Source organism: Porites lutea, chromosome 2 (assembly GCF_958299795.1).
Source record: "Porites lutea chromosome 2, jaPorLute2.1, whole genome shotgun sequence".
In the NCBI taxonomy this organism is placed as follows: Eukaryota; Metazoa; Cnidaria; class Anthozoa; order Scleractinia; family Poritidae; genus Porites; species Porites lutea.
Window position 1 is genome coordinate 33,511,847 of NC_133202.1, and position 10,964 is coordinate 33,522,810.

A 10,964-nucleotide genomic window follows, 5' to 3' on the forward strand; every position below is an offset into this window, starting at 1 on the left:
AAAGTTAGAGAATATTTACTCGAGTAAATTTTTGCGGGAAAAATGTTTGCAGTAATTTTCATTTGCGGGACTTATTTTTGCAGATCGCTGGAAAAACCGCAAAAAAACGCAAAAGTTAGCCACACGGTATACGTAACGAGATTTACAATTCTACGTTCAAAAACACAAATAAAGTTTCCATTATTACTTATTATTATGTACCTATTTCAGCCGTAAAGCGGAGGTTCACGCTCCGTACCAGACTGTAAACTGTTTCGCGCCACATTTTTTAACTTTATTTAACACTTTACACTACTACATGATTGGCTTTGATTGGCTTAGAGCAGTGGTATTTCAGTATAATTTGAAATACCTACACGTGAAATTATGTATAACAATTTCGAAATATCACTCGTGGTATTTATGCCAAATATCACTACAAATCATGCTATTACCTATACTAATTAAATTGGACGTTTGATCCAGCAGTCGAACGTCGACCCAAATCGCAATTTGCTTCCACGTTTGCCCCATCCCCCCCCCCCCCCCCCCCCTTGAAAAGTTCAATATTTGGGGAAACAAAGAAATGTAAAATTTAAATCGTGACTTTATAAGCTTAAAGCTAAACTTCCATCGGTTGAAAAGGAATTATCTCTAAAATATAACTGTTTCCCCTCCATATTATCGCCGGTAATAAATACCACCAAGCCAGGAGTAAACTGAAGCCCTTTATCAATTTATACATCGGGAATATTTTAACCCACTTTCTTTCTTCCCTTTTAGGTGCAAGCAAAATTTTGACGACGGCACATGCAGCGAATATTAATTTTTCCGATTTTCTCCAAATCCAAGCGGCCTCTTGAAAACAAACTATATCACGTTTAGTTACTCGCTAATACTTCCCTGTGGGCAAAATGAGCGAAGTGTTTCAGTCCTTTTAATCAAGTTATTGTGGCCTCGAAATTGCGATTTTGTTCGATGGTCTCTACAATGGCATCCAAAATGGCATCCACCGTAGGTGCAACGAAATCACTGGGTATAGGCTGGAATGTGAAAGTAGACTTGACTCACCTCAGTGTTGATTTGTTATTAAATATGGACTGCAAGACAGCCGTGTCCATGCGTCGTCAGTGGTCATGAAATGGAATGAGATTGCAAGACTCGTCAAACTGAAAGTCTTGACGTTGCTCAAAGCTTTTTCAAAGTCACCTTTTGGCAAACTGAAATTATAAAGTGATCCCCAGGAGATAAACTAACATCAAAACCAGGACTCAAGCTAGGACTTCGAGCCAGGACTCCAGTTAAGACTTTTCTGTAAGCGAAAAAAAATAATAACAATAATAATAAATCAACAAATCAACAAAATGAAATAAAAGTATCAAAAAGGAGTCGTCACTTAACTCGTAACCTCCTAACCCTAACCAAACGCTAACACATAAACCTCCTAACCCTAACCAAGACCCTAACTCGAGCTTACCTTCCCTAGTTGCACGACACACCCTCCTGTTAATGGTAATGTAACTTGTAGGAGGTGACAAAGGCGGAAAAGCGAAAACTGTCGAGTCCTGCGTCGAGCCCTGGCTCGGTATATAGGCATCCTCGGTCGCCAGACACAAAATATTGGGCTCGATCCAGGCGAAAGTTATGACACTTCGCAAAAGTACATGACGAGATAAGCAGAAATAACGGAACTGGCTGCCCAACTATCGCAATCAAATTTGTTGGCGCACGCAACATCTCATGGATTAAAGCCACCAATATTTAATATATTTTATTTTATTTTCTTTGCTTGACCGAAGAAACAAACGAACAAACAAAGTATAATACAACGTAATTAAACTAGAGAAGGTAGCCTGCGAGCAAGCTCTCTTATTTGGGCGAGCGAAGCTGGCCGCGCGAGAACGCGCGAGCGAGCGGCGCACGTCTCCTCTCGCGTGCCTCTCGCGGTCGCAGGCTATAGAGAAGGGGTTCGACAGTACAGGGACACCGCAACAGCTGAGGCCAATTACAGCGGGTCCGGCTGTATTTGCATATGTTTCATTATCTCACTTTAATTTTATATCAGAAAGAGCACTGGCTTGGCCTTGAATCTCTCTAAAATTCTTTCTCTCTTCCACAGAAATTAATGTTTGGTCAACAAAGTTGTCCCAATGAGCACTTGTTATAAAAGTCTAACACAAAACCACCTCCCGGATCTCACGCCTCCACACGATTTCGGGAAGCCGAAAAGGGCGCTACCATCCTATTAGTAACTAAAAAATATCCGGAAATTCCGGTTGGGATGTAAATAGTCTAAATGGAACACACGATTCTCAGGCTTTCCACCCGAATATTCCCCGGGATATAAAATGGAACTCAGACTACCAAGGTATTCCTCTTTTCCTGGCGTTGGATATTTTTCCATCCATTTACGCGTAAATGGATGGAAAATTTTCAAAAAAAAAAATTACGAGTTTTCACAAGGATTCACCAGTTTCCAGGTGTTCACAGCGATATTTGTGCCAAGATCTTGATTTTTGGCGAGAAAGGAAAATAAACAAGTTCTTCATTCGCGCTCCACAGAGTGAAAATAATTGAAAACCGACGCCAGCTTCTCGTACTCATGCGGTCACGAATGAAAATAAAAATGTTTGAAAACGATCGAGAGTAGGACAATCACCTGAGTAGCATCATTTGCGCCCGAGCGGAGCGAGGGTGCAAATGATGCTACTAGGGACACAAATAAACTGCAGTGTATATGCCCGACAAAAGTCTTGTGATTATCATAATTATTATCAATAAACAAGGCCAAATCGTACAAATTTATTTCATAAGGAAAGATTGTTTAACATGAAATCATGTTCCGGGCTGCAAATTCCATTTACAGCCCGCACGTTGCGGTTTGGCCCACGAAAAGGAGCGTTTTAAAGATGGTAGTTTGGCCGCGTGTAGTGATAATAATGTTCATTGCCACCTGTTCCTTCTATGACTTGTTTACGTTTTTTTTCTTTACACAAACGTGTTATCTAATAATTATCACGAAAACGTAACACTCTGCTCCTCTTCTTTACTCGGATAGAATCACCTTAGCTTCGGGCAGGAGTGTGATGTGTTGGCTTTATTGGCATAATAAATTTGGTCAATTTCCCAGTTGCTCTTAGCATAGGCTAAAGTATGCCTCAGTCTAGGTTGTTACGTACCTGATACATGAAATCCATTTGGATGAGACACACCAAATGAGTTTTCACTGGCCCACAATTTCTATTTAAGATTCCCCGCTAAAACTGACTCTCCAATCTGTTAATCATGGAGGAACTTAGCCTGAATTTCATCCCATTACTTCGAGTCGTTATTACTCCCTCAATAACGTCTGAATCGACCGGCGGTTAATGCCGTCCAGTGACATCACTATTTCTTTGCTTTAATTCATGCAAAATTTCAAGGTGGCAAGCCAAGAAATATCGTTTGGAAATGTCTGCATGATACAGAATGGCTTTACTTTTTTCGATCGTAATTCATTTTTAACGTTCAAACTATCAACAGAATGCATACTCTGAACCGTTGTAATTCCATAATCAAACTCGGTCGCGATCATGCAATGAAATAAATACACACGCGGAACACTTAGTTAAAAAAACACAACCATTTGCTTTAACTGAAAACACTGTGAAAAGAAGCTGTTTGGTCCAAGAAAAAGAAGACAAGGAGACAAGAAAGAAAAGCTAACAGAATCATTACACTTGACGGTGAAAATATCGAGAAGGTCCAATTACAAGCTTACCGCGGCACTGGTCTGAGAAATTTCCCATAAACAAAATCACTGCCGAAACCACAAAGCGGCTAGAAACATGGCTCGAAATAAAAAATCTACTGACTCTCCGCAATGATTCTTCATTCGCAGGTCAATTAAGCATTTCAGTTTCGAAGACAAGGGCAATTTTGCTGTTTAAGATAAAGATTATCGAAATGTTTGAACTCCACGCAGCATACCAGGGATGCGATCCGCTGAATATCAAGCGACAATCCCGCTAAAAATTTCTCATAATTATGCATAATTACGCAAATATTTAGACAACCAACCAATCAAAATCACTACCAGGTTTTTGGGTAGTGATGACGTCACTGGAAGGCATCATCAGACGTTGCTGAGAGGAGAAAACGACTCGAAGCAATTGGATGAAATTCAGGCTAGGAGGAACTCAGGTGAGCCAACTTGACTGCCATATTTTTCGCTCTGGCATTTGAGCATTTTTATTTTTTTTAAGTCTTTTTTTTTACCATTGCCTACAAATACCGAAATTATAGCAATAGTTAGCTTGAATAGCGAATGAGGGCTCTCTGCTTGCAACATTTTGACTCATTATTTGATGCAATTGTAGAACAAAATGGGCTGAAACTACTGTTAAAACCTTTTTCTTCCTACAATATTTTAATATGACTCTTCCTAATCGTGTACGACGTACCACCACGGGCTGAAACAGGGATTACTGGCATTAAATTCTGAATTTTAACGTAACTTTTTTTCTTAAGAAAATAAATATCTATTTAAGAACAAATGTCTCTTATCTTTCGGCAAAGGCAAGAGAGTATGACTTGGCGTTTGGGGTTTATCACTGACACTATACATATATGACTAACATGGGCTCTGAACGGGCTTCCAACAGACTCCATTTATCCGAGAACGGGAGCATTGCGAAAAGGGGCGGAAGGCGGGAGAGAGATACGGGTGGAGGGAGAGCAGGGTACGGGAAGGGGGAGGCTCTGACCCTCCAGGCCCACCCAGCTTCTCAGATACTCATATTTTAAGTGTCAATTCCTCTGGTGTCAATTAAACAATATTATTCCAGGAGACGGTGGATGCGCCGAGTTGGCTGGGCTATAATCATCTCAAATCCAACAAGCGCGAGTGGAATAACTGTTTTATTACTGAAACGCCCACAAAATACCGATCGAGAATCCTTCCCGACTATATTTGTAAAAACAGCTGATTTTCAACTTGTTTTTAATACTAGCTCACTTCGGAAAAAAGTGATAGCTGGGACCCAAACGAGGGGGCTTGCGCATTTATGGGATTTTTTTGCGGGGACAAGTCAAGCAGCTACCTTGAATTATAACGAGACATGCAAGTTGTTGTCTGGCATTTTATAGAATACCAAAGGCAAGACGTTTCCAGCAAGAATATCAGCAGAACATGTACGTTTTCATCGGAACGCTAATTTGAAGCTGTTTCACTGTGCTTTCTTCTGGTTTTTCTCAAGGCAAAATCACCCCAGGAACATCTTCTTCCTTCAGCTGGATTGTTTCACTTAGAATCCATCCCAAGCCATGCACGCTATATGTGATAAAGAAAGCAAGTTAAAAGCGCACGCTCTGGGGAAGCTTCCGCTGGCTGCTTGGCTCGAGGGTTTGGCAGGAAATATGCAGAAAAGCGGCGGGAAAGGGTGCGGTCCAGCACCAGAAACTCATAAGGGGTTGAAACGTGTAACTCTCATATGTTTGCTTTGTCCGATGCTCGTGATTATTCATTTTCGAAAGAACCATGTTTGGAACGAGAAGAAGAGATAACTGACCAATCAAACTACGTAAACAACGTGACGTAATTTTACTTCATGTTCCCGCGCCCGCTTGAAAAAAAAAGCCGACAAACGGAGGAAAAACTCCCAGAGCCGAGAAAGCTTTCAAAGGTTGAAACCAGGAATCTTACCGAAACACTGAGCAGGATATTATTGCCTTACCACCCGGGCCAAACATAACATTATGAAACCCATTGACGTCCTCGCAACTTCTTGAAGTTGTCACTTCAAAAAACGATGCCTCGTTGACCCTCTGCACAGTAAACTTATACTGCAAACGGTAGACTTTTAAAATTCTTATATTTAAAGTCTAGAATAAACAGTAAAAAATATTTTCGAATAAAATTCATTAGCTGCGTATCGAAAAGTGTCCAAAACCTGAGCCTGACATCTTCGCAAAAAGTGATGCGTGTAATGAATGTGAGAAGCATTTAAGCTTAAATTCGGCTTGGATGTTGTAGTCACGATCGTGTTTTGAGCTAATTTTATGAATGAACAAACTCAAAACAATAGACAGAGAAGCCGTTTCTTGAAAATTTTTATTCAAAATCCAAAAAGTTAATCCTTTAAAGCAATTCGGAAAACACTCTGGATCGTGGATCCGTTCACGCAAGTTAAATCGGCTGAGCACATAACAAAATTAAACACAAAATCCATCTCAAATTGGGGCACATTTTGAAATTTTTCTTTAGCGCCGAAGAGAAAAATTTATAAAACGTCTATGAAAAATTTAAAAATTCATAAATTCCCTTTCAAAAACGTAATTGTCGTGGCCATAGAGTGCAAAATGTACCTGAAAATTCAGCAAAAACTTCACTGCCTTTGTTGCATTTCAAAACAGACCATGCGCTCCGTCGTGAAGAAAACAAGGCTGAATTCCTCGAAGGACGATTTCTTGATGAAAAGCTTCCCTTCCTCCACCAAAGAAAGCTGAGCATTCTTTTGAACTTTCTCTTTCCATTTTTTGTCTTTTAACGGTGTATTTTTAAACTTGAAATGCAGAACTCTTGTCTTAAAACATATGCATGGTGATCGCGCGGCTGCCATTTTGTTGAAAATGGACATCTGACACTAAGGTTTCCAAATATGGTAAAAGTGAATATTCACGAGCATTGAACGCGAGTTACACGTTTCAACCCCTTATGAGTTTCTGCCAGCACTTAGTCGAGTCTTAATAGCGAGCTTACGCAACGAGGACTGTGACGGCGCGGCCGGCGAAACGGCGACGATCCTAACTTCGCGTTTTATGGAGAATGTCAGTGAACAAAAGATCACCATTTCCTTTATCTTTTTGTGAACTTGCATACAGTCCTTTAGAATTCAACTCCAGAAAAAAATCGGCATCATTTGAGAAAGTGAATAAGATAAAATAAGAGCTATGAATTTTGAAAAAGCGCAAATTCAAGTGATGTTTTTGCCGCTGTACGTTGCCGTCTTGGTTGCTTTAGCTCTCTATTTGCTAGCGGGCTGAAAATCTTCAATTTTATCATGTTTCCCCCTTCACTAATCAGCCGCAACAAATTTATAGCGTTCATAATAAGTACCATAAACAGCGAAACAGATTTGATATTATTATAACTTATGATGCTTTCCACAGGCTACTTTCTTTGCTCTTTTGACACATTAATGTTTTGCAAGAGTCAATAAAAAAGTTGGGATGGGTTTGACCCTGTTGGAGTCTTAAAGCTCCTCCTAACCGATAGCTACTGATCGGGGGCACCCAACGTCAATTTTCGGAAAATATCTGTTCGGAAGACGATTTGAGATCTAGAATGTTCGGAACATTTGTTGTAAATTTCTTGCTTGCCTGCCTCTCCTAGGATTTTCGAACGTAAAAAATGGTATAATTGCCCATTTTTAACGGGGTCCCGTGTTTTGCTTTGCTTTGTTGTTTCAACAAAATTGGTTTGAACCGGAGGTTTGAAAAATCGGGGGGAATTTCGGGGGGAATATGGGAATTTCAAACAAGGGCTCGAGAAATCGGGATTCTACTGTAGTGATAACGTAAGGTGTATTATACTATCTAGTATTTTAGCTACGAAAGAAATTCTTATTAGGGACTGAATATAATATCACCAACCCAATATAACGCGTGCGCAGTCCCATTAAGGTTTTCCACTTTTGTCACTTTTTTTATATCGCTTTTTCAGCGATTTTGTAAGTTTTTTTTAATCTTATACATTGCAGTATAGGAAAGGTAACAATACCAAGCATTTTTCAACATTCTACTAGCGCAGAACTCTTCTGAAAGGGGAAACCAGTAAAGTTCGGGTAGCGGGCTGCCACAAATTTCTTCCGCCGCGGAAAGAAAAAATAAATTTCGCTCCTGGAAGATATTTCTGCTCTGCTTCCGGTCCGCGATATTTTTTCACAGTCTATACATGAGGAGCTTGCATTATGCAATACTATTTTTTTTCGGGTGTTGTTGACATTATTAATGACCCGCGCCATCAGCTAATAATAAACAAGGCGCAAACTCCTCTCGGGCCCCGACAGAGTAATTTTTGTCATAGTGACAATTATATACTCTTCTTCTCCTCCCTTACTTTTTTCTCCCAGATTTTGGGAACCACGTAACCCGCCGCAACCAGGGTTCTTTCTCGAAGCAATAGAGAGAACTCTGGGGAGGACGTTGGTGGTGTTACAGAATTTAGCGACGGATTGTTAACGGTAACACTGATTAATGGTGGGGGCCGCTGACCAAGACCATAAGATAAAAGAGAAGGGAGGGTGGGGTGGTGGTTTAGGATTAGGCAATGTGCATACTATACCGGACAGCCTTTCGTGGTGCTACCCGGTATAGTCAGCGACGGCGGCCTGGGGCAGCACATAAGTCTTTCACACACCTCGAACGTCGTGCTGGCGCTGTTGACCAAGAGGGTTCGGTGCACTAGTTCCACTCCACACTCCTGAATATTTATTTTCGTCTCAGAGGGTCCCAGTCCAGTGGGGGTGTGGTTTCTTTGGAGTAACCCAACGTAAGTGAAAGAAAACTATTAATAAATCGGCTTTATTTACTTTACGTCAGAAAATAGCTCCATGATAATTCTCAATAGAAATCAAGTTTAGAATTGAATTACAGTCGAACGTCTCCACAACGGCCACCTTGGGGACAGAAGAAAGTGGCCATTGTAGAGAGGTGGCTGTGCCGATTGTAGTTGTCAGTAGCTAAGTGTGTTATAAACTTCTTTCAATGATTAGTAGGGGTAACGTCTTGTCTTTGTCTTTCTTTCTCGGGTGTTCTGTGTAAAGGAAAGAAAAAATAGTAATATTTTTAGTGCTCTTCCAGGCTAATAAACCTTCATAGGAAAAGAGTTTGATGATTAGAGGTAAAGAAGGTCAATATTTAACAATTAGTTCATGTTTCAGCAGTGCGTATGTCGAGACATTAAGCACGCGGGAAGTTTGGAGAGCACGAAACAGGCGTAAGAGATTACATACATACATACTTTATTGACTTTCCCAAGGGGCTTTTCAAAGACAATACATGATCCTATTTACAATTAAGAAATGTTTTAAAATATATATAAAATTACAATTCTTTAAGTAATTTAGTACGTAAACGAGTTTTAAAAACATCAATCGAGTTACACAGTTTAAAGGAATTGTCTAGGGAGTTCCATAAGTTCACAGTTCTATAGAAAAATGTTCTCTGACCGGCAGCTGTTCTAAAAAAGGGAATTTGTAAAAGCTGTGAATTTCTGGTGCTACGTCGGCTAACCTCTGCTCGCTTTATGAATTTTGATGTAAGGTATTCAGGGGCTTGACCGGTCATACATTTAAAAGCCATTGTAGCGTTCCGGTAATAAAGCTGACTGGGAACTGAAAGCCAATTTAGCTCCTTGCGAATTGGTGTAACATGGTCAAATTTACGCGCGCCGCTAACAATGCGGCATGCGAAGTTCTGCACTGCCTGTAACTTGTTGACATTACATTTTGAGGTATTTGACCAAACATTGGAGCAATAAAATAACCTGCTAAAAACTAAGGAATTAATAATCATCAAAAGTGTACGTTTGTCGAAGACATGCTTGACACGGTTTATCTGGCCAAGGCGGGACATGCACGAGGAAGCGGTTTTAATTATATGTTCATCGTAAGTTAAATTAGAATCCAAAGTCACACCAAGGTCTTTGGCGGTGTCTGTAGGGACAATGTCCTTACCCATAAAGGAAAGGTAACGAAATTGGAATTTTGCACGCATCTGCCTGCTGCCAAATATCATCAACTTGGTTTTGCCAGGGTTTAGTAACAATTGATTGTTGGAACACCATTCCCCTATTTTAAACAGGTCGTCTTCCAAATCAGCAATTGCATCCAGGTTGGCTTTAAGCTCGAAGGAAGTAATGAGTTTCGTATCATCTACATAACTCTGGGTGCTGCATTTCTGTGGGATCAATGGAAGATCGTTCGTATATATGCTAAAAAGAAGTGGTCCCAAGATGCTTCCTTGAGGAACGCCACTGGTCACAGACAAAGGCTCAGATAGCGTTGAATAGATTCGTACTACTTGTGACCTGTTGCGAGGCGCTGCCTAGAGGCGCTGCCTAGAGCAACTAGCTAGCCTTTTGAGTGCTCTCCAAACCTCCCAAGGGCTCAATATCTCGACATAAGCACTGCTGAATCATGAACTAATTGTTTTAATCTCGCGAAGCCGCGGCGCGGCCGCGAGCGAAGATAGGAAAAAAATAGACGGAGATAAGAAAACTTTTGCGTCCTACTTTTCCATGAAATGCGCTTACATTGGTTTTTTTACTATGAACAGCGTGGTTATTTTCCTGAAATATACCTTTGAATTCGTGTTAAATACGGCTCGACTAGCTTTGAAAGGCGTTCGCCGGCGAAAGTTCCATCGAAAAAGCCTTAAACAATGGCTTTTACACCTGACTTACCTGGTCATCCTTAGTAGTAGTGAGTAAGTGGTAAGGTGAAGTCGCCTCGAGCCTAAGGTGCGGGTTTGAATCCTATTTCGTACCCTTTTTTTTTTGTTTTGTTTACTTATTTGTTTTTTTTTTTTTTTAAATATATAACGGTATATACATATTTTCTTTTCCCCGGCTATCAGCTTCTTTCCCTTTCTTTCTACGATTCACCTATTTCTAGTAACATTATAAAAGCGATCAATGCAGTACTCAACTTATAATTTTATTATTGTAGCGCGCGCTCAAAGTAAGCTTAAGTAGTACATGTGAATGTGTACGTGACTATATATTTTTTTTACTCACCTAGAAAGTTTACTCAAGGTATGTGCTCTAAAAAGCATACAACCAACAACCAATCACAGAGCACATAGCATTTGCACCACAGCGTATATATAATAGAACCTTTTTATTTGGTTGTAACCAAAACTACTTAAAGGTACAACGTTGGTACGGTCCTGTTTGAAACTTTCGGTGCCTAATTTTAACTAAGTAGGTCAGCGGACATGTACAC